A 24,448-nucleotide genomic window follows, 5' to 3' on the forward strand; every position below is an offset into this window, starting at 1 on the left:
GTGTGTCTGTGACACTAGGTGTCAGTATTTAGTTTAGCTGAGAGATACAGCACTGAAACAGGCCCTTCGGCCCACCGATTGTTTGCCGACCATCAACCACCCATTTACTTGGTGTAAGTGTGTGTCTGTGTTATTGGGTATCAGTGTCTGTCTTTGTTGCTGGGTGTCAGTGTGTGTCTTTGTGACTTGGTGTAAGTGTGTGTCTGTGTTACTGGGTATCAGTGTCTGTCTTTGTTACTTGGTGTGAGTGTGTGTCTGCGTTACTTGCTATCAGTGTATGTCTTTGTTACTTGGTGTCAGTGTATGTCTTTGTTACCGGGTACCAGTGTATGTCTTTGTTACCTGGTGTCAGTGTATGTCTTTGTTACTTGGTGTAAGTGTATGTCTTTGTTACTTGGTATAAGTGTGTGTCTTTGTTACTTGGTGTCAGTGTATGTCTTTGTTACTTGGTGTAAGTGTGTGTCTGTGTTACTGGGTATCAGTGTATGTCTTTGTTAATTGGTGTCAGTGTATGTCTTTGTTACTTGGTGTCAGTGTATGTCTTTGTTACTTGCTGTAAGTGTGTGTCTGCTTTACTGGGTATCTGTATATGTCTTTGTTACTTGGTGTCAGTGTGTGTCTTTGTTACTTGGTGTCAGTGTGTGTCTTTGTTACTGGGTGTCAGTGTATGTCTTTGTGACTTGGTGTATGTGTGTGTCTGCGTTACTGGGTATCAGTGTCTGTCTTTGTTACTTGGTGTAAGTGTGTGTCTGTGTTACTGGGTATCAGTGTATGTCTTTGTCACTTGTTGTCAGTGTATGTCTGTGTTACTTGGTGTAAGTGTGTGTCTTTGTTAGTTGGTGTAAGTGTGTGTCTTTGTTACTTGGTGTCAGTGTATGTCTGTGTTATTTGGTGTAAGTTTATGTCTTTGTTAATTGGTGTCAGTGTATGTCTTTGTTACGTGGTGTAAGTGTGTGTCTGTGTTACTGGGTATCAGTGTATGTCTTTGTTAGTTGGTGTCTGTGTATGTCTGTGATACTTGGTGTAAGTGTGTCGGTGTTACTGGGTATCAGTGTATGTCTTTGTTACTTGGTGTCAGTGTATGTCTTTGTTACGTGGTGCAAGTGTGTGTCTATGTTACTGGGTATCAGTGTATGTATTTTTTACTAGGTGTCTGTGTATGTCTTTTTTACTTGGTGTAATTGTATGTCATTGTTACTTGGTGTCAGTGTATGTCTTTGTTACTTGGTGTAAGTGTGTGTCTGTGCTACTGGGTATCAGTGTATGTCTTTGTTAATTGGTGACAGTGTATGTCTTTGTTACTTGGTGTAAGTGTGTTTCTGTGTTACTGGTATCAGTGTATGTCTTCGTTATTTGGTGTCAGTGTGTGTCTTTGTTACTGGGTGTCAGTGCACGTCTTTGTTACTGGATGTCAGTGTATGTCTTTGTGACTTGTTGTCAGTGTGTGTCTGTGTTACTGGGTATCTGTGTCTGTCTTTGTTACTTGCTGTAAGTGTATGTCTGTGTTAGTTGGTGCAAGTGTGTGTCTGTGTTATTGGGTATCAGTGTATGTCTTTGTTACTTGGTGTAAGTGTGTGTCTGTGTTACTGGGTACCCGTGTATGTCTTTGTTACCTGGTGTCAGTGTATGTCTTTGTTACTTGGTGTAAGTATATGTCTTTGTTACTTGGTGTCAGTGTATGTCTTTGTTACTTGGTATAAGTGTGTGTCTTTGTTACTTGGTGTCAGTGTATGTCTTTCTTACTTGGTCTCTGTGTGTCTTTGTTACAGGGTGTCAGTGTATGTCTTTGTTACTTTGTGTCAGTGTATGTCTGTGTTAGTTGGTGTAAGTATGTGTCTATGTTATTGGGTATCAGTGCATGTCTTTGTTACTTGGTGTAAGTGTGTTTCTATGTTACAGGGTATCAGTGTCTGTCTTTGTTACTTGGTGTCACTGTATGTCTTTGTTACTGGGTGTCAGTGCGTGTCTGTGTTACTGGATATAATTGTATGTCTTTGTTACTTGGTGTCAGTGTATGTCTTTGTACCTGGTGTAAGTGGATGTCTTTGTTACTTGGTGTCAGTGTATGTCTGTGTTACTTGATGTCAGTGTGTGTCTTTGTTACTTGGTGACAGTGTTTCACTGTGTTACTGGGTGTCAGTGTGCATCTGTGTTCCTGGGTGTCAGTATATGTCTTTGTTCCTTGGTGTCAGTGTATGTCTGTGTTACTTGCTGTAAGTGTGTTTCTGTGTTACTGGATATCTGTGTATGTCTTTGTTACTTGGTGTAAGTGAATGTCATTGTTACTTGGTGTCAGTGTATATCTTTGTTACTTGGTGTAAGTGTGTGTCTGTGTTACTGGGTATCAGTGTATGTCTTTGTTAATTGGTGTCAGTGTATGTCTTTGTTACTGGGTATCTGTATATGTCTTTGTTACTTGGTGTCAGTGTGTGTCTTTGTACCTGGTGTAAGTGGATGTCTTTGTTACTTGGTGTCAGTGTATGTCTGTGTTACTTGATGTCAGTGTGTGTCTTTGTTACTTGGTGACAGTGTTTCACTGTGTTACTGGGTGTCAGTGTGTATCTGTGTTCCTGGGTGTCAGTATATGTCTTTGTTCCTTGGTGTCAGTGTATGTCTGTGTTACTTGCTGTAAGTGTGTTTCTGTGTTACTGGATATCTGTGTATGTCTTTGTTACTTGGTGTAAGTGAATGTCATTGTTACTTGGTGTCAGTGTATATCTTTGTTACTTGGTGTAAGTGTGTGTCTGTGTTACTGGGTATCAGTGTATGTCTTTGTTAATTGGTGTCAGTGTATGTCTTTGTTACTGGGTATCTGTATATGTCTTTGTTACTTGGTGTCAGTGTGTGTCTTTGTTGCTTGGTGTCAGTGTGTGTCTTTGTTACTGGGTGTCAGTGTATGTCTTTGTGACTTGGTGTATGTGTGTGTCTGCGTTACTGGGTATCAGTGTCTGTCTTTGTTACTTGGTGTAAGTGTGTGTCTGTGTTACTGGGTATCAGTGTATGTCTTTGTTACTTGGTGTCAGTGTATGTCTGTGTTACTTGGTGTAAGTGTGTGTTATTGTTACTTGGTGTCAGTGCATGTCTTTGTGACTTGGTGTAAGTTAATGCCTTTGTTACTTGGTGTCAGTGTACGTCTTTGTTACTTGGTGTAAGTGTATGTCTTTGTTACTTGGTGTCAGTGTATGTCTTTGATACTTGGTGCATGTGTGTGTCTGTGTTACTGGGTATCAGTGTCTATCTTTGTTACTTAGTGTAAGAGTGTGTCTGTGTTGCTGGGTATCAGTGTATGTCTTTGTTATTTGGTGTCAGTGTCGGTCTGTGTTACTTGGTGTAAGTGTGTGTCTTTCTTACTTTGTGTAATTGTATGTCTTTGTTACTTGGTGTCAGTATGTCTGTGTTATTTGGTGTAAGTGTCTGTATTTGTTACTTGGTGTCAGTGTATGTCTTTGTTTGTGGGTATCAGTGTATGTCTTTGTTAGTTGGTGTCTGTGTATGTCTGTGATACTTGGTGTAAGTGTGTGTCTGTGTTACTGGGTATCTGTGTATTTCTTTGTTACTTCGTGTAAGTGTGTGTCTGTGTTGCTGGGTATCAGTGTCTGTCTTTGTAACTTGGTGTAAGTGTGTGTCTGTGTTACTGGGTATCAGTGTATGTCTTTGTTACTTGGTGTCTGTGTATGTCTTTGTTACTTGGTGTAGGTGTATGCATTTGTTACTTGGTGCAAGTGTGTGTCTGTGTTACTGGGTATCAGTGTATGTCTTTGTTAATTGGTGACTGTGTATGTCTTTGTGACTTGGTGTCAGTGTATGTCTTTGTTACTTGGTGTAACTGTGTGTCTGTGTTACTGGGTATCAGTGTATGTCTTTGTTACTTGGTGTCAGTGTGTGTCTTTGTTACTGGGTGTCAGTGTATGTCTTTGTTGCTGGGTGTCAGTGCATGTCTTTGTTACTTGGTGTAAGTGTGTGTCTGTGTTACTGGGTATCAGTGTATGTCTTTGTTACTTGGTGTCTGTGTATGTCTTTGTGACTTGGTGTAAGTGTATGCATTTGTTACTTGGTGTAAGTGTGTGTCTGTGTTACTGGGTATCAGTGTATGTCTTTGTTACTTGGTGTCAGTGTATGTCTTTGATACTTGGTGTCAGTGTATGTCTGTGTGACTTGGTGTAAGTTTGTGTCTTTGTTACTTGGTGTCAGTGTATGTCTTTGCTACTGGGTATCAGTGTATGTATTTGTTACTTGGTGTCAGTGTATGTCTTTGATACTTGGTGTCAGTGTATGTCTGTGTTACTTGGTGTAAGTGTATGCATTTGTTACTTGGTGTAAGTGTGTGTCTGTGTTACTGGGTATCAGTGTATGTCTTTGTTACTTGGTGTATGTGTATGTCTTTGTTATTTGGTGTAATTGTATGTCTTTGTTACTTGGTGTCAGTGTATGTCTTTGTGACCTGGTGTAAGTGTGTGTCTTTGTTACTGGGTATCAGTGTCTGTCTTTGTTACTTGGTGTAAGTGTGTGTCTGTGTTACTGGTTATCAGTGTATGTCTTTGTTACTTGGTGTCATTGTATGTCTGTGTTACTTGGTGCAACTGTGTGTCTTTGTTACTTGGTGTCAGTGTAGGTCTGTGTTACTTGGTGTAAGTGTGTGTCTTTCCTACTTGGTGTAAGTGCATGTCTTTGTTACTTGGTGTCAGTGTATTTCTTGTTACTTGGTGTAAGTGTGTGTCTTTGTTACTTGCTGTAAGTGTGTTTCTGTGATACTGGATATCTGTGTATGTCTTTCTTACTTGGTGTAAGTGTGTATCTGTGTTACTGGGGATGAGTGTATGTCTTTGTTACTTGCTGTAAGTGAATGTCATTGTTACTGGGTGTAAGTGTGTGTCTGTGTTACTGGGTGTCAGTGTGTGTCTTTGTTACTTGGTTTCCGTGTGTGTCTGTGTTACTGGGTGTCAGTTTATGTCTTTGTTACTTGGTGTCACAGTATGTCTATGTTACTTGGTGTAATTGTGTGTCTATGTTACTGGGTATCAGTGCATGTCTTTGTTACTTGGTGTAAGTGTATGTCTGTGTTACTGGGTTTCAGTGTCTGTCTTTGTTACTTGGTGTCAGTGTGTGTCTTTGTTACTTGGTGTCAGTGTATGTCTTTGTTACTTGGTGTAAGTGTGTGTCTGTGTTACTGGGTTTCAGTGTGTGTCTGTGTTACTTGGTGTAAGTGTGTGCCTTTGTTACTTGGTTTCCGTGTATGTCTTTGTTACTTGGTGTCAGTGTATGTCTTTGTTACTTGGTGCAAGTGTGTGTCTGTGTTACTAGGTGTCAGTGTGTTTCTGTGTTACTTGGTGTCAGTGTGTGCCTTTGTTACTTGGTGTCCGTGTGTGTCTGAGTTACTGGGTGTCAGTTTATGTCTTTGTTACTTGGTGTCAGTGTACGTAATGGTTACTTGGTGTAAGTGTGTGTCTGTGTTACTGGGTATCAGGGTCTGTCTTTGTTACTTGCTGTAAGTGTGTGTCTGTGTTACTGGTTATCAGTGTATGTATTTGCTACTTGGTGTCAGTGTATGTATGGTTTACTTGGTGTAAGTGTGTGTCTGTGTTACTGGGTATCTGTGCATGTCTTTGTGACTTGGTGTCAGTGTATGTCTTTGTTACTGGGTGTCAGTGTGTGTCTTTGTTACTTGGTGTCAGTGTATGTCTTTGTTACTTGGTGTAAGTGTGTGTTTGTGTTGCTGGGTATCATTGTATGTCTTTGTTACTTGGTGTCAGTGTATGTCTTTGTTACTTGGTGTTATTGTATGTCTTTGTTACTTGGTGTCAGTGTATGTCTTTGTTACTTGGTGTAAGTGTGTGTCTGTGTTCCTGGGTGTCAGTGTGTGTGTGTTACTTGGTGTAAGTGTGTGTCTTTGTTACTTGGTGTCCGTGTGTGTCTGTGTTACTGGGTGTAAGTTTATGTCTTTGTTACTTGGTGTCAGTGTATGTCTGTGTTACTTGGTGTAAGTGTGTGTCTTTGTTACTGGGTATCAGTGTCTGTCTTTGTTACTTGCTGTAAGTGTGTGTCTGTGTTACTAGGTGTCAGTGTGTTTCTGTGTTACTTGGTGTCAGTGTGTGCCTTTGTTACTTGGTGTCCGTGTGTGTCTGAGTTACTGGGTGTCAGTTTATGTCTTTGTTACTTGGTGTCAGTGTACGTAATGGTTACTTGGTGTAAGTGTGTGTCTGTGTTACTGGGTATCAGTGTCTGTCTTTGTTACTTGCTGTAAGTGTGTGTCTGTGTTACTGGTTATCAGTGTATGTCTTTGTTATTTGGTGTCAGTGTATGTCTGTGTTACTTGGTGTAAGTGTGTGTCTGTGTTACTGGGTATCTGTGCATGTCTTTGTGGCTTGGTGTCAGTGTATGTCTTTGTTACTGGGTGTCAGTGTGTGTCTTTGTTACTTGGTGTCAGTGTATGTCTGTGTTACTTGGTGTAAGTGTGTTTCTGTGTTACTGGGTAACAGTGTATGTCTTTGTTACTTGGTGTAAGTGTGTGTCTGTGTTACTGGGTATCATTGTATGTCTTTGTTACTTGGTGTCAGTGTATGTCTTTGTTACTTGGTGTTATTGTATGTCTTTGTTACTTGGTGTCAGTGTATGTCCTTGTTACTTGGTGTAAGTGTGTGTCTGTGTTACTGGGTTTCAGTGTGTGTCTGTGTTACTTGGTGTAAGTGTGTGTCTTTGTTACTTGGTGTCCGTGTGTGTCTGTGTTACTGGGTGTAAGTTTATGTCTTTGTTACATGGTGTCAGTGTATGTCTGTGTTACTTGGTGCAAGTGTGTGTCTTTGTTACTGGGTATCAGTGCATGTCTTTGTTACTTTGTGTAAGTGGGTATCTGTGTTACTGGGTATCAGTGTATGTCTTTGTTACTGGGTATCAGTGTATGTCTTTGTTACTTGGTGTAAGAGTATGTCTTTGTTACTTGCTGTTAGTGTATGTCTGTGTTCGTTGGTGTAAGTGTGTGTCTGTGTTATTGGGTGTCAGTGTTTGTCTTTGTTACTTGGTGTAAGTGTGTGTCTGTGTTACTGGGTATCATTGTATGTCCCTGTTACTTGGTGTCAGTGCATGTCTTTGTTACTTGGTGTAAGTGTTTATCTGTGTTATTTAGTGACAGTGTATGTCTTTGTTACTTGGTGGAACTGTGTGTATGTGTTACTGGGTATCAGTGTATGTCTTTGTTACTTGGTGTCAGTGTATGTCTTTTTTACTTGGTGTAAGTGTATGTCGTTGTTACTTGGTGTCAGTGTATGTCTTTGTTACTTGGTGTCAGTGTATGTCTGTGTTACTTGGTGGAAGTGTATGTCTCTGTTACTTGGTGTCAGTGTATGCGTTTGTTACTTGGTGTAAGTGTGTGTCTGTGTTATTGGGTATCAGTGTATGTCTTTGTTAATTGGTGTCAGTGTATGTCTTTGTTACTTGGTGTAAGTGTGTGTCTGTGTTACTGGGTGTCAGTGTATGTCTTTGTTACTCGGTATCAGTGTATGTCTTTGTTACTTGGCGTCACTGTATGTCTTTGTGACTTGGTGTCAGTGTATGTCTTTGTTACTTGGTGTCAGTGCGTGTCTGTGTTACTGGATGTCAGTGTATGTCATTGTTACTTGGTGTAAGTGTGTGTCTGTGTTACTGGGTATCTGTATCTGTCTTTGTTACTGGGTGTCAGTGTATGTCTTTGTGACTTGGTTTAAGGGTGTGTCTGTGTTACTGGGTATCAGTGTCTGTCTTTGTTACTTGGTGCAAGTGTGTGTCTGTGTTCCTGGGTATCAGTGTATGTCTTTGTTACTGGGTGTCAGTGTGTGTCTGTGTTACTGGGTATCAGTGTATGTCTTTGTTACTTGGTGTCAGTGTATGTCTTTGTGACTTGGTGTCAGTGTATGTCTTTGTTACTGGGTGTCAGTGCGTGTCTGTGTTACTGGGTATCAATGTATGTCTTTGTTACTGGGTATCAATGTATGTCTTTGTTACTTGGTGTAAGTTGATGTCTTTGTTACTTGGTGTCAGCGGATGTCTGTGTTACTTGTTGTAAGTGTATGTCTTTGTTACTTGGTGCAAGTGTGTGTCTGTGTTACTGGGTATCAGTGTATGCCTTTGTTACTTGGTGTCAGTGTATGTCTTTGTTACTTGGTGTAAGTGTATGTCTTTGTTACTTGGTGTCAGTGTTTGTCTTTGTTACTTGGTGTAAGTGTTTGTCTGTGTTACTAGGTATCAGTGTATGTCTTTGTTACTTGATGTCTGTGAGTGTCTGTGTTACTTGGTGTAAGTGTGTGTCAGTGTTACTGGGTATCAGTGTATGTCTTTGTTACTTGGTGTAAGTGTGTGTCTGTGTTACTGGGTATCAGTGTATGTCTTTGTTACTTGGTGTCAGTGTATGTCATTTATACTTGGTGTAAGTGTATGTCTTTGTTACTTGGTGTCAGTGTATGTCTTTGTTACTTGGTGTAAGTGTGTGTCTGTGTTACTGGGTATCAGTGTATGTCGTTGTTAATTGGTGTCAGTGTATGTCTTTGTTACTTGGTGTCAGTGTGTGTCTGTGTTACTGGGTATCAGTGTATGTCTTTGTTACTTGTTGTCATTGTGTGTCTTTGTTACTGGGTGGCAGTGCATGTCTTTGTGACTTGGTGTAACTTTGTGTCTGTGTTACTGGGTATCAGTGTCTGTCTTTGTCACTTGGTGTAAGCGTTTCTCTGTGTTTCTGGGTGTCAGTGTGTATCTGTGTTCCTGGGTGTCAGTGTGTGTCTGTGACACTAGGTGTCAGTAGTTAGTGTAGTTTAGAGATACAGCACTGAAACAGGCTCTTCGGCCCACCGATTGTTTGCCGACCATCAACCACCCAATTTCCTTGGTGTAAGTGTGTGTCTGTGTTACTGGGTATCAGTATCTGTCTTTGTTACTGGGTGTCAGTGTGTGTTTTGTGACTTGGTGTAAGTGTGTGTCTGTGTTACTGGGTATCAGTTTATGTCTTTGTTGCTTGGTGTAAGTGTGTGTTTGTGTTACTGGGTATCAGTGTATGTCTTTGTTACTTGGTGTCAGTGTATGTCTTTGTTACTTGGTGTAAGTGCATGTCTGTGTTACTTGGTGTAAGTGTATGTCTTTGTTACTTGGTGTCAGTGTATGTCTTTGTTACTTGGTGTAAGTGTATGTCTTTGTTACTTGGTGTCAGTGTATGTCTTTGTTACTTGGTGTCAGTGTATGTCTTTGTTACTTGGTGTAAGTGTATGTCTTTGTTACTTGGTGTCAGTGTATGTCTTTGTTACTTGGTGTAAGTGTATGTCTTGGTTAATTGGTGTCAGTGTATGTCTTTGATACTTGGTATAAGTGTTTGTATGTGTTACTGGGTATCAGTGTCTGTCTTTTTTACTTGTTGTAAGAGTGCGTCTGTGCTGCTGGGTATCAGTGTATGTCTTTGTTACTTGGTGTCAGTGTAGGTCTGTGTTACTTGGTGGAAGTGTGTGTCTTTCTTACTTGGTGTAAGTGCATGTCTTTGTTACTTGGTGTCAGTGTATGTCTGTGTTCCTTGGTGTAAGTGTGTGTCTTTGTTAGTTGGTGTGAATGTATGTCTTTGTTACTTGGTGTCAGTGTGTGTCTGTGTTATTTGGTTTAAGTCTGTGTCTGTGTTACTGGGTATCAGTGTATGTCTTTGTTAGTTGGTGTCTGTGTATGTCTGTGATACTTGGTGTAAGTGTGTCTGTGTTACTGGGTATCAGTGTATGTCTTTGTTACTTGGTGTAAGTGTATGTCTTTGTTACTTGGTGTCAGTGTTTGTCTTTGTTACTTGGTGTAAGTGTTTGTCTGTGTTACTAGGTATCAGTGTATGTCTTTGTTACTTGATGTCTGTGAGTGTCTGTGTTACTTGGTGTAAGTGTGTGTCAGTGTTACTGGGTATCAGTGTATGTCTTTGTTACTTGGTGTAAGTGTGTGTCTGTGTTACTGGGTATCAGTGTATGTCTTTGTTACTTGGTGTCAGTGTATGTCATTTATACTTGGTGTAAGTGTATGTCTTTGTTACTTGGTGTCAGTGTATGTCTTTGTTACTTGGTGTAAGTGTGTGTCTGTGTTACTGGGTATCAGTGTATGTCGTTGTTAATTGGTGTCAGTGTATGTCTTTGTTACTTGGTGTCAGTGTGTGTCTGTGTTACTGGGTATCAGTGTATGTCTTTGTTACTTGTTGTCATTGTGTGTCTTTGTTACTGGGTGGCAGTGCATGTCTTTGTGACTTGGTGTAACTTTGTGTCTGTGTTACTGGGTATCAGTGTCTGTCTTTGTCACTTGGTGTAAGCGTTTCTCTGTGTTTCTGGGTGTCAGTGTGTATCTGTGTTCCTGGGTGTCAGTGTGTGTCTGTGACACTAGGTGTCAGTAGTTAGTGTAGTTTAGAGATACAGCACTGAAACAGGCTCTTCGGCCCACCGATTGTTTGCCGACCATCAACCACCCAATTTCCTTGGTGTAAGTGTGTGTCTGTGTTACTGGGTATCAGTATCTGTCTTTGTTACTGGGTGTCAGTGTGTGTTTTGTGACTTGGTGTAAGTGTGTGTCTGTGTTACTGGGTATCAGTTTATGTCTTTGTTGCTTGGTGTAAGTGTGTGTTTGTGTTACTGGGTATCAGTGTATGTCTTTGTTACTTGGTGTCAGTGTATGTCTTTGTTACTTGGTGTAAGTGCATGTCTGTGTTACTTGGTGTAAGTGTATGTCTTTGTTACTTGGTGTCAGTGTATGTCTTTGTTACTTGGTGTAAGTGTATGTCTTTGTTACTTGGTGTCAGTGTATGTCTTTGTTACTTGGTGTCAGTGTATGTCTTTGTTACTTGGTGTAAGTGTATGTCTTTGTTACTTGGTGTCAGTGTATGTCTTTGTTACTTGGTGTAAGTGTATGTCTTGGTTAATTGGTGTCAGTGTATGTCTTTGATACTTGGTATAAGTGTTTGTATGTGTTACTGGGTATCAGTGTCTGTCTTTTTTACTTGTTGTAAGAGTGCGTCTGTGCTGCTGGGTATCAGTGTATGTCTTTGTTACTTGGTGTCAGTGTAGGTCTGTGTTACTTGGTGGAAGTGTGTGTCTTTCTTACTTGGTGTAAGTGCATGTCTTTGTTACTTGGTGTCAGTGTATGTCTGTGTTCCTTGGTGTAAGTGTGTGTCTTTGTTAGTTGGTGTGAATGTATGTCTTTGTTACTTGGTGTCAGTGTGTGTCTGTGTTATTTGGTTTAAGTCTGTGTCTGTGTTACTGGGTATCAGTGTATGTCTTTGTTAGTTGGTGTCTGTGTATGTCTGTGATACTTGGTGTAAGTGTGTCTGTGTTACTGGGTATCAGTGTATGCCTTTGTTACTTGGTGTAAGTGTGTGTCTGTGTCAAAGGGTATCAGTGTATCGCTTTGTTACTTGATGTCAGTGTATGTCTTTGTTACTAGGTGTAAGTGTATGTCTTTGTTACTTGGTGTCAGTGTATGTATTTGTTACTTCGTGAAAGTGTGTGTCTGTGTTACTGGGTATCAGTGTATGTCTTTGTTAATTGGTGTCAGTGCATGTCTTTGTTACTTGGTGTCAGTGTTTCTCTGTGTCACTGGGTGTCAGTGTGTATCTGTCTTCCTGGGTGTCAGTGTGTGTCTGTGACACTAGGTGTCAGTATTTAGTTTAGTTTAGAGATACAGCACTGAAACAGGCCCTTCGGCCCACCGATTGATTGCCGACCATCAACCACCCAATTTCCTTGGTGTAAGTGTGTGTCTGTGTTACTGGGTATCAGTAACTGTCTTTGTTACTGGGTGTCAGTGTGTGTTTTGTGACTTGGTGTAAGTGTGTGTCTGTGTTACTGGGTATCAGTGTATGTCATTGTTACTTGGTGTCAGTGTATGTCTTTGTTACTTGGTGTAAGTGTGTGTTTGTGTTACTGGGTATCAGTGTATGTCTTTGTTACTTGGTGTCAGTGTATGTCTTTGTTACTTGGTGTAAGTGCATGTCTGTGTTACTTGGTGTAAGTGTATGTCTTTGTTACTTGGTGTCAGTGTATGTCTTTGTTACTTGGTGTAAGTGTTTGTCTTTGTTACTTGGTGTCAGTGTATGTCTTTGTTACTTGGTGTAAGTGTATGTCTTGGTTAATTGGTGTCAGTGTATGTCTTTGATACTTGGTGTAAGTGTTTGTATGTGTTACTGGGTATCAGTGTCTGTCTTTTTTACTTGGTGTAAGAGTGCGTCTGTGCTGCTGGGTATCAGTGTATGTCTTTGTCACTTGGTGTCAGTGTCGGTCTGTGTTACTTGGTGTAAGTGTGTGTCTTTCTTACTTGGTGTAAGTGCATGTCTTTGTTACTTGGTGTCAGTGTATGTCTGTGTTACTTGGTGTAAGTGTGTGTCTTTGTTAGTTGGTGTGAATGTATGTCTTTGTTACTTGGTGTCACTGTGTGTCTGTGTTATTTGGTGTAAGTCTGTGTCTGTGTTACTGGGTATCAGTGTATGTCTTTGTTAGTTGGTGTCTGTGTATGTCTGTGATACTTAGTGTAAGTGTGTCTGTGTTACTGGGTATCAGTGTATGCCTTTGTTACTTGGTGTAAGTGTGTGTCTGTGTTACTGGGTATCAGTGTATCTCTTTGTTACTTGATGTCAGTGTATCTCTTTGTTACTTGATTTCAGTGTATGTCTTTGTTACTAGGTGTAAGTGTATGTCTTTGTTACTTGGTGTCAGTGTATGTATTTGTTACTTCGTGTAAGTGTGTGTCTGTGTTACTGTGTATCAGTGTATGTCTTTGTTAATTGGTGTCAGTGCATGTCTTTGTTACTTGGTGTCAGTGTTTCTCTGTGTTACTGGGTGTCAGTGTGTATCTGTCTTCCTGGGTGTCAGTGTGTGTCTGTGACACTAGGTGTCAGTATTTAGTTTAGCTGAGAGATACAGCACTGAAACAGGCCCTTCGGCCCATCGAATGTTTGCCGACCATCAACCACCCATTTACTTGGTGTAAGTGTGTGTCTGTGTTATTGGGTATCAGTGTCTGTCTTTGTTGCTGGGTGTCAGTGTGTGTCTTTGTGACTTGGTGTAAGTGTGTGTCTGTGTTACTGGGTATCAGTGTCTGTCTTTGTTACTTGGTGTGAGTGTGTGTCTGTGTTACTTGCTATCAGTGTATGTCTTTGTCACTTGTGTCAGTGTATGTCTTTGTTACCGGGTACCAGTGTATGTCTTTGTTACCTGGTGTCAGTGTATGTCTTTGTTACTTGGTGTAAGTGTATGTCTTTGTTACTTGGTATAAGTGTGTGTCTTTGTTACTTGGTGTCAGTGTATGTCTTTGTTACTTGGTGTCAGTGTATGTCTTTGTTACTTGGTGTAAGTGTGTGTCTGTGTTACTGGGTATCAGTGTATGTCTTTGTTAATTGGTGTCAGTGTATGTCTTTGTTACTTGGTGTCAGTGTATGTCTTTGTTACTTGCTGTAAGTGTGTGTCTGCTTTACTGGGTATCTGTATATGTCTTTGTTACTTGGTGTCAGTGTGTGTCTTTGTTACTAGGTGTCAGTGTGTGTCTTCGTTACTGGGTGTCAGTGTATGTCTTTGTGACTTGGTGTATGTGTGTGTCTGCGTTACTGGGTATCAGTGTCTGTCTTTGTTACTTGGTGTAAGTGTGTGTCTGTGTTACTGGGTATCAGTGTATGTCTTTGTCACTTGTTGTCAGTGTATGTCTGTGTTACTTGGTGTAAGTGTGTGTCTTTGTTAGTTGGTGTAAGTGTGTGTCTTTGTTACTTGGTGTCAGTGTATGTCTGTGTTATTTGGTGTAAGTTTATGTCTTTGTTAATTGGTGTCAGTGTATGACTTTGTTACGTGGTGTAAGTGTGTGTCTGTGTTACTGGGTATCAGTGTATGTCTTTGTTAGTTGGTGTCTGTGTATGTCTGTGATACTTGGTGTAAGTGTGTCGGTGTTACTGGGTATCAGTGTATGTCTTTGTTACTTGGTGTCAGTGTATGTCTTTGTTACGTGGTGCAAGTGTGTGTCTATGTTACTGGGTATCAGTGTATGTCTTTTTTACTAGGTGTCTGTGTATGTCTTTTTTACTTGGTGTAATTGTATGTCATTGTTACTTGGTGTCAGTGTATGTCTTTGTTACTTGGTGTAAGTGTGTGTCTGTGCTACTGGGTATCAGTGTATGTCTTTGTTAATTGGTGACAGTGTATGTCTTTGTTACTTGGTGTAAGTGTGTTTCTGTGTTACTGGTATCAGTGTATGTCTTCGTTATTTGGTGTCAGTGTGTGTCTTTGTTACTGGGTGTCAGTGCACGTCTTTGTTACTGGATGTCAGTGTATGTCTTTGTGACTTGTTGTCAGTGTGTGTCTGTGTTACTGGGTATCTGTGTCTGTCTTTGTTACTTGCTGTAAGTGTATGTCTGTGTTAGTTGGTGCAAGTGTGTGTCTGTGTTATTGGGTATCAGTGTATGTCTTTGTTACTTGGTGTAAGTGTGTGTCTGTGTTACTGGGTACCAGTGTATGTCTTTGTTACCTGGTGTCAGTGTATGTCTTTGTTACTTGGTGTAAGTATATGTCTTTGTTACTTGGTGTCAGTGTATGTCTTTGTTACTTGGTATAAGTGTGTGTCTTTGTTACTTGGTGTCAGTGTATGTCTTTGTTACTTGGTCTCTGTGTGTCTTTGTTACAGGGTGTCAGTGTATGTCTTTGTTACTTTGTGTCAGTGTATGTCTGTGTTAGTTGGTGTAAGTATGTGTCTATGTTATTGGGTATCAGTGCATGTCTTTGTTACTTGGTGTAAGTGTGTTTCTATGTTACAGGGTATCAGTGTCTGTCTTTGTTACTTGGTGTCACTGTATGTCTTTGTTACTGGGTGTCAGTGCGTGTCTGTGTTACTGGATATAATTGTATGTCTTTGTTACTTGGTGTCAGTGTATGTCTTTGTACCTGGTGTAAGTGGATGTCTTTGTTACTTGGTGTCAGTGTATGTCTGTGTTACTTGATGTCAGTGTGTGTCTTTGTTACTTGGTGACAGTGTTTCACTGTGTTACTGGGTGTCAGTGTGCATCTGTGTTCCTGGGTGTCAGTATATGTCTTTGTTCCTTGGTGTCAGTGTATGTCTGTGTTACTTGCTGTAAGTGTGTTTCTGTGTTACTGGATATCTGTGTATGTCTTTGTTACTTGGTGTAAGTGAATGTCATTGTTACTTGGTGTCAGTGTATATCTTTGTTACTTGGTGTAAGTGTGTGTCTGTGTTACTGGGTATCAGTGTATGTCTTTGTTAATTGGTGTCAGTGTATGTCTTTGTTACTGGGTATCTGTATATGTCTTTGTTACTTGGTGTCAGTGTGTGTCTTTGTACCTGGTGTAAGTGGATGTCTTTGTTACTTGGTGTCAGTGTATGTCTGTGTTACTTGATGTCAGTGTGTGTCTTTGTTACTTGGTGACAGTGTTTCACTGTGTTACTGGGTGTCAGTGTGTATCTGTGTTCCTGGGTGTCAGTATATGTCTTTGTTCCTTGGTGTCAGTGTATGTCTGTGTTACTTGCTGTAAGTGTGTTTCTGTGTTACTGGATATCTGTGTATGTCTTTGTTACTTGGTGTAAGTGAATGTCATTGTTACTTGGTGTCAGTGTATATCTTTGTTACTTGGTGTAAGTGTGTGTCTGTGTTACTGGGTATCAGTGTATGTCTTTGTTAATTGGTGTCAGTGTATGTCTTTGTTACTGGGTATCTGTATATGTCTTTGTTACTTGGTGTCAGTGTGTGTCTTTGTTGCTTGGTGTCAGTGTGTGTCTTTGTTACTGGGTGTCAGTGTATGTCTTTGTGACTTGGTGTATGTGTGTGTCTGCGTTACTGGGTATCAGTGTCTGTCTTTGTTACTTGGTGTAAGTGTGTGTCTGTGTTACTGGGTATCAGTGTATGTCTTTGTTACTTGGTGTCAGTGTATGTCTGTGTTACTTGGTGTAAGTGTGTGTTATTGTTACTTGGTGTCAGTGCATGTCTTTGTGACTTGGTGTAAGTTAATGCCTTTGTTACTTGGTGTCAGTGTACGTCTTTGTTACTTGGTGTAAGTGTATGTCTTTGTTACTTGGTGTCAGTGTATGTCTTTGATACTTGGTGCATGTGTGTGTCTGTGTTACTGGGTATCAGTGTCTATCTTTGTTACTTAGTGTAAGAGTGTGTCTGTGTTGCTGGGTATCAGTGTATGTCTTTGTTATTTGGTGTCAGTGTCGGTCTGTGTTACTTGGTGTAAGTGTGTGTCTTTCTTACTTTGTGTAAGTGCATGTCTTTGCTACTTGGTGTCAGTGTATGTCATGTTACTTGGTGTAAGCGTGTGTCTTTGTTAGTTGGTGTAATTGTATGTCTTTTTTACTTGGTGTCAGTATGTCTGTGTTATTTGGTGTAAGTGTCTGTATTTGTTACTTGGTGTCAGTGTATGTCTTTGTTTGTGGGTATCAGTGTATGTCTTTGTTAGTTGGTGTCTGTGTATGTCTGTGATACTTGGTGTAAGTGTGTGTCTGTGTTACTGGGTATCTGTGTATTTCTTTGTTACTTCGTGTAAGTGTGTGTCTGTGTTGCTGGGTATCAGTGTCTGTCTTTGTAACTTGGTGTAAGTGTGTGTCTGTGTTACTGGGTATCAGTGTATGTCTTTGTTACTTGGTGTCTGTGTATGTCTTTGTTACTTGGTGTAGGTGTATGCATTTGTTACTTGGTGTAAGTGTGTGTCTGTGTTACTGGGTATCAGTGTATGTCTTTGTTAATTGGTGACTGTGTATGTCTTTGTGACTTGGTGTCAGTGTATGTCTTTGTTACTTGGTGTAACTGTGTGTCTGTGTTACTGGGTATCAGTGTATGTCTTTGTTACTTGGTGTCAGTGTGTGTCTTTGTTACTGGGTGTCAGTGTATGTCTTTGTTGCTGGGTGTCAGTGCATGTCTTTGTTACTTGGTGTAAGTGTGTGTCTGTGTTACTGGGTATCAGTGTATGTCTTTGTTACTTGGTGTCTGTGTATGTCTTTGTGACTTGGTGTAAGTGTATGCATTTGTTACTTGGTGTAAGTGTGTGTCTGTGTTACTGGGTATCAGTGTATGTCTTTGTTACTTGGTGTCAGTGTATGTCTTTGATACTTGGTGTCAGTGTATGTCTGTGTGACTTGGTGTAAGTTTGTGTCTTTGTTACTTGGTGTCAGTGCATGTCTTTGCTACTGGGTATCAGTGTATGTATTTGTTACTTGGTGTCAGTGTATGTCTTTGATACTTGGTGTCAGTGTATGTCTGTGTTACTTGGTGTAAGTGTATGCATTTGTTACTTGGTGTAAGTGTGTGTCTGTGTTACTGGGTATCAGTGTATGTCTTTGTTACTTGGTGTATGTGTATGTCTTTGTTATTTGGTGTAATTGTATGTCTTTGTTACTTGGTGTCAGTGTATGTCTTTGTGACCTGGTGTAAGTGTGTGTCTTTGTTACTGGGTATCAGTGTCTGTCTTTGTTACTTGGTGTAAGTGTGTGTCTGTGTTACTGGTTATCAGTGTATGTCTTTGTTACTTGGTGTCATTGTATGTCTGTGTTATTTGGTGCAACTGTATGTCTTTGTTACTTGGTGTCAGTGTATTTCTTGTTACTTGGTGTAAGTGTGTGTCTTTGTTACTTGCTGTAAGTGTGTTTCTCTGATACTGGATATCTGTGTATGTCTTTCTTACTTGGTGTAAGTGTGTATCTGTGTTACTGGGGATGAGTGTATGTCTTTGTTACTTGCTGTAAGTGAATGTCATTGTTACTTGGTGTCAGTGTATGTCTTTGTTACTTGGTGTAAGTGTGGGTCTGTGTTACTGGGTATCAGTGTATGTCTTTGTTAATTGGTGTCAGTGTATGTCTTTGTTACTTGGTGTCAGTGTGTGTCTTTGTTACTGGGTGTCAGTGTATGTCTTTGTGACTTGGTGTATGTGTGTGTCTGCGTTACTGGGTATCAGTGTCTGTCGTTGTGACCTGGTGTAAGTGTGTGTCTGTGTTACTGGGTATCAGTGTCTGTCTTTGTAACTTGGTGTAAGTGTGTGTCTGTGTTACTGGGTATCAGTGTATGTCTTTGTTACTTGGTGTCAGTGTATGTCTGTGTTACTTGGTGTAAGTGTGTGTTTTTGTTACTTGGTGTCAGTGCATGTCTTTCTGACTTGGTGTAAGTTAATGTCTTTGTTACTTGGTGTCAGTGTATGTCTTTGTTACTTGGTGTAAGTGTATGTCTTTGTTACTTGGTGTCAGTGTATGTCTTTGATACTTGGTGTATGTGTGTGTCTGTGTTACTGGGTATCAGTGTCTATCTTTGTTACTTAGTGTAAGAGTGTGTCTGTGTTGCTGGGTATCAGTGTATGTCTTTGTTATTTGGTGTCAGTGTCGGTCTGTGTTACTTGGTGTAAGTGTGTGTCTTTCTTACTTTGTGTAAGTGCATGTCGTTGTTACTTGGTGTCAGTGCATGTCTTGTTACTTGGTGTAAGCGTGTGTCTTTGTTAGTTGGTGTAAGTGTATGTCTTTGTTACTTGGTGTCAGTATGTCTGTGTTTTTTGGTGTAAGTGTGTGTCTGTGTTACTGGGTATCTGTCTATTTCTTTGTTACTTCGTGTAAGTGTGTGTCTTTGTTACTGGGTATCAGTGTATGTCATTGTTACTCGGTGTCTGTGTATGTCTTTGTTAATTGGTGTAAGTGTATGCATTTGTTACTTGGTGTAAGTGTGTGTCTGTGTTACTGGGTATCAGTGTATGTCTTTGTTAATTGGTATCTGTGTATGTCTTTGTTACTTGGTGTCAGTGTGTGTCTTTGTTACTGGGTGTCAGTGTATGTCTTTGTTGCTGGGTGTCAGTGTATGTCTTTGTTACTTGGTGTAAGTGTGTGTCTGTGTTACTGGGTATCAGTGCATGTCTTTGTTATTTGGTGTCAGTGTCGGTCTGTGTTACTTGGTGTAAGTGTGTGTCTTTCTTACTTTGTGTAAGTGCATGTCGTTGTTACTTGGTGTCAGTGCATGTCTTGTTACTTGGTGTAAGCGTGTGTCTTTGTTAGTTGGTGTAAGTGTATGTCTTTGTTACTTGGTGTCAGTATGTCTGTGTTATTTGGTGTAAGTGTGTGTCTGTGTTACTGGGTATCTGTCTATTTCTTTGTTACTTCGTGTAAGTGTGTGTCTTTGTTACTGGGTATCAGTGTATGTCTTTGTTACTTGGTGTCTGTGTATGTCTTTGTTAGTTGGTGTAAGTGTATGCATTTGTTACTTGGTGTAAGTGTGTGTCTGTGTTACTGGGTATCAGTGTATGTCTTTGTTAATTGGTATCTGTGTATGTCTTTGTTACTTGGTGTCAGTGTGTGTCTTTGTTACTGGGTGTCAGTGTATGTCTTTGTTGCTGGGTGTCAGTGTATGTCTTTGTTACTTGGTGTAAGTGTGTGTCTGTGTTACTGGGTATCAGTGCATGTCTTTGTTACTTGGTGTCTGTGTATGTCTTTGTTACTTGGTGTAAGTGTATGCATTTGTTACTTGGTGTAAGTGTGTGTCTGTGTTACTGGGTATCAGTGTATGTCTTTGTTACTTGGTGTATGTGTATGTCTTTGTTATTTGGTGTAATTGCATGTCTTTGTTACTTGGTGTCAGTGTATGTCTTTGTGACCTGGTGTAAGTGTGTGTCTTTGTTACTGGGTACAGGGTCTGTCTTTGTTACTTGGTGTAAGTGTGTGTCTGTGTTACTGGGTATCAGTGTATGTCTTTGTTACTTGGTGTGATTGTATGTCTGTGTTACTTGGTGTAACTGTTTGTCTTTGTTACTTGGTGTCAGTGGAGGTCTGTGTTACTTGGTGTCAGTGTGTGTCTTTCCTACTTGGTGTAAGTGCATGTCTTTGTGACTTGGTGTATGTGTATGTCTTGTTACTTGGTGTAAGTGTGTGTCTTTGTTAGTTGGTGTAAGTGTATGTCTTTGTTACTTGGTGTAAGTGTATGTCTGTGTTATTTGGTGGAAGTGTCTGTGTTTGTTACTTGGTGTCAGTGTATGTCTTTGTTACTTGATGTAAGTGTTTGTCTGTGTTACTGGGTATCAGTGTATGTATTTGTTAGTTGGTGTCTGTGTATGTGTGTGATACTTGGTGTAAGTGTGTGTCTGTGTTACTGGGTATCAGTGTATGTCTTTGTTAATTGGTGTCTGTGTATGTCTTTGTTACTTGGTGTCAGTGTATGTCTTTGTTACTTGGTGTAACTGTGTGTCTGTGTTACTGGGTATCAGTGTCTGTCTTTGTTACTTGGTGTCAGTGTGTGTCTTTGTTAGTTGGTGTAAGTGTATGCATTTGTTACTTGGTGCAAGTGTGTGTCTGTGTTACTGGGTATCATTGTATGTCTTTGTTAATTGGTGTCTGTGTATGTCTTTGTTACTTGGTGTCAGTGTATGTCTTTGTTACTTGGTGTAACTGTGTGTCTGTGTTACTGGGTATCAGTGTCTGTCTTTGTTACTTGGTGTCAGTGTGTGTCTTTGTTACTGGGTGTCAGTGTTTGTCTTTGTTACTGGGTGTCAGTGTATGTCTTTGTGACTTGGTGTAAGTGTGTGTCTGTGTTACTGGGTATCAGTGTCTGTCTTTGTTACTTGGTGTCAGTGTGTGTCTGTGTTACTGGGTATCAGTGTATGTCTTTGCTACTTGGTGTAAGTGTATGTCTTTATTTCTTGGTGTCAGTGTATGTCCTTGATACTTGGTGTCAGTGTGTGTCTGTGTTACTTGGCGTAAGTTTGCGTCTTTGTTACTTGGTGTCAGTGTATGTCTTTGCTACTGGGTATCAGTGTATGTCTTTGTTACTTGGTGTCAGTGTATGTCTTTGTTACTTTGTGTAAGTGTGTGTCTGTGTTACCTGGTATCAGTGTCTGTATTTGTGACTTGCTGTAAGTGTGTGTCTGTGTTACTGGGTGTCAGTGTCTGTCTTTGTATTGGGTGTCAGTGTGTGTCTTTGTGACCTGGTGTAAGTGTGTGTCTGTGTTACTGGGTATCAGTGTCATTCTTTGATACTTGGTGTCAGTGTATGTCTGTGTGACTTGTTGTATGTTTGTGTCTTTGTTACTTGGTGTCAGTGTCTGTCTTTGTTACTTGGTGTGAGTGTATGTCTGTGTTACTTGGTGTAAGTGTATGTCTTTGTTACATGGTGTCAGTGTATGTCTTTGTTACTTGGTGTAAGTGTACATCTTTGTTACTTGGTGTCAGTGTATGTCTTTGTTACTTTGTGTAAGTGTGTGTCTGTGTTACTGGGTATCAGTGTTTGTCTTTGTGACTTGGTGCAAGTGTGTGTCTGTGTTACTGGGTATCAGTGCCTGTCTTTGTGACTTGGTGTCTGTGCGTGTCTGCGTTACATGGTTCAAGTGAGTGTCTGTGTAACTGGGTATCAGTGTATGTCTTTGTTTCTTGGTGTAAGTGTGTGTCTGTCTTACTGGGTATCAGTGTATGTCTTTGTTACTTGGTGTCAGTGTATGTCTTTGTTACTTTGTGTCAGTGTATGTATTTGTTACTGTGTATCAGTGTATGTCTTTGTTTATTGGTGTCAGTGTATGTCTTTGTTACTTGGTATAAGTGTTTGTCTGTGTTACTGGGTATCAGTGTATGTCTTTGTTACTTGGTATCAGTGTGTGTCTTTGTTACTTGGTGTCAGTGCATGTCTTTGTCACTGGGTGTCAGTGTATGTCTTTGTGACTTGGTTTAAGTGTGTGTCTGTGTTACTGGGTATCAGTATCTGTCTTTGTTACTTGGTGTAAGTCTATGTCTGTTTTAGTTGGTGTAAATGTGTGTCTGTGTTACTGGGTATCAGTATCTGTCTTTGTTACTTGGTGTCAGTGTATGTCTTTGATACTTGGTGTCAGTGTATGTCTGTGTTACTTGGTGTAAGTGTATGCATTTGTTACTTGGTGTAAGTGTGTGTCTGTGTTACTGGGTATCAGTGTATGTCTTTGTTAATTGGTGTATGTGTATGTCTTTGTTATTTGGTGTAATTGTATGTCTTTGTTACTTTATGTCAGTGTATGTATTTGTTACTGTGTATCAGTGTATGTCTTTGTTTATTGGTGTCAGTGTATGTCTTTGTTACTTGGTGTAAGTGTTTGTCTGTGTTACTGGGTATCAGTGTATGTCTTTGTTACTTGGTGTCAGTGTATGTCTTTGTTACTTTGTGTCAGTGTATGTATTTGTGACCTGGTGTAAGTGTGTGTCTTTGTTACGGGGTACAGGGTCTGTCTTTGTTACTTGGTGTCATTGTATGTCTGTGTTACTTGGTGTAACTGTGTGTCTTTGTTACTTGGTGTCAGTGTTGGTCTGTGTTACTTGGTGTAAGTGTGTGTCTTTCCTACTTGGTGTAAGTGCATGTCTTTGTTACTTGGTGTCAGTGTATGTCTTGTTACTTGGTGCAAGTGTGTGTCTTTGTTAGCTGGTGTAAGTGTATGTCTTTGTTACTTGGTGTAAGTGTATGTCTGTGTTAATTGGTGGAAGTGTCTGTGTTTGTTACTTGGTGTCAGTGCATGTCTTTGTTACTTGATGTAAGTGTTTGTCTGTGTTACTGGGTATCAGTGTATGTATTTGTTAGTTGGTGTCTGTGTATGTCTGTGATACTTCGTGTAAGTGTGTGTCTGTGTTACTGGGTATCTGTGTATTCCTTTGTTACTTCGTCTAAGTGTGTGTCTGTGTTACTGGGTATCAGTGTATGTCTTTGTTACTTGGTGTCTATGTATGTCTTTGTTACTTGGTGTAAGTGTATGCATTTGTTACTTGGTGTAAGTGTGTGTCTGTGTTACTGGGTATCAGTGTATGTCTTTGTTAATTGGTGTCTGTGTATGTCTTTGTTACTTGGTGTATGTGTATGTCTTTGTTACTTGGTGTAACTGTGTGTCTGTGTTACTGGGTATCAGTGTATGTCTTTGTTACTTGGAGTCAGTGTGTGTCTGTGTTACTGGGTGTCAGTGTATGTCTTTGTTACTGGGTGTCAGTGTATGTCTTTGTGACTTGGTGTAAGTGTGTGTCTGTGTTACTGGGTATCAGTGTCTGTCTTTGTTACTTGGTGTAAGTGTGTGTCTGTGTTACTGGGTATCAGTGTATGTCTTTGCTACTTGGTGTAAGTGTATGTCTTTATTACTTGGTGTCAGTGTATGTCCTTGATACTTGGTGTCAGTGTGTGTCTGTGTTACTTGGCGTAAGTTTGTGTCTTTGTTACTTGGTGTCAGTGTATGTCTTTGCTACTGGGTATCAGTGTATGTCTTTGTTACTTGGTGTCAGTGTATGTCTTTGTTACTTTGTGTAAGTGTGTGTCTGTGTTACTGGGTATCAGTGTATGTATTTGTGACTTGCTGTAAGTGTGTGTCTGTGTTACTGGGTGTCAGTGTCTGTCTTTGTATTGGGTGTCAGTGTGTGTCTTTGTGACCTGGTGTAAGTGTGTGTCTGTGTTACTGGGTATCAGTGTCATTCTTTGATACTTGGTGTCAGTGTATGTCTGTGTGACTTGTTGTAAGTTTGTGTCTTTGTTACTTGGTGTCAGTGTCTGTCTTTTTTACTTGGTGTGAGTGTATGTCTGTGTTACTTGGTGTAAGTGTATGTCTTTGTTACATGGTGTCAGTGTATGTCTTTGTTACTTGGTGTAAGTGTACATCTTTGTTACTTGGTGTCAGTGTATGTCTTTGTTACTTGGTGTAAGTGTGTGTCTGTGTTACTGGGTATCAGTGTATGTCTTTGCTACTTGGTGTAAGTGTATGTCTTTATTACTTGGTGTCAGTGTATGTCCTTGATACTTGGTGTCAGTGTGTGTCTGTGTTACTTGGCGTAAGTTTGTGTCTTTGTTACTTGGTGTCAGTGTATGTCTTTGCTACTGGGTATCAGTGTATGTCTTTGTTACTTGGTGTCAGTGTATGTCTTTGTTACTTTGTGTAAGTGTGTGTCTGTGTTACTGGGTATCAGTGTATGTATTTGTGACTTGCTGTAAGTGTGTGTCTGTGTTACTGGGTGTCAGTGTCTGTCTTTGTATTGGGTGTCAGTGTGTGTCTTTGTGACCTGGTGTAAGTGTGTGTCTGTGTTACTGGGTATCAGTGTCATTCTTTGATACTTGGTGTCAGTGTATGTCTGTGTGACTTGTTGTAAGTTTGTGTCTTTGTTACTTGGTGTCAGTGTCTGTCTTTTTTACTTGGTGTGAGTGTATGTCTGTGTTACTTGGTGTAAGTGTATGTCTTTGTTACATGGTGTCAGTGTATGTCTTTGTTACTTGGTGTAAGTGTACATCTTTGTTACTTGGTGTCAGTGTATGTCTTTGTTACTTGGTGTAAGTGTGTGTCTGTGTTACTGGGTATCAGTGTTTGTCTTTGTGACTTGGTGTAAGTGTGTGTCTGTGTTACTGGGTATCAGTGCCTGTCTTTGTTACTTGGTGTCAGTGTATGTCTTTGTTACTTGGTGTAAGTGTGTGTCTGTGTTACTGGGTATCAGTATCTGTCTTTGTTACTTGGTGTAAGTCTATGTCTGTTTTAGTTGGTGTAAATGT

The sequence above is a fragment of the Heterodontus francisci genome, unplaced genomic scaffold, assembly GCF_036365525.1.
Source record: "Heterodontus francisci isolate sHetFra1 unplaced genomic scaffold, sHetFra1.hap1 HAP1_SCAFFOLD_64, whole genome shotgun sequence".
Classification (NCBI taxonomy): domain Eukaryota; kingdom Metazoa; phylum Chordata; class Chondrichthyes; order Heterodontiformes; family Heterodontidae; genus Heterodontus; species Heterodontus francisci.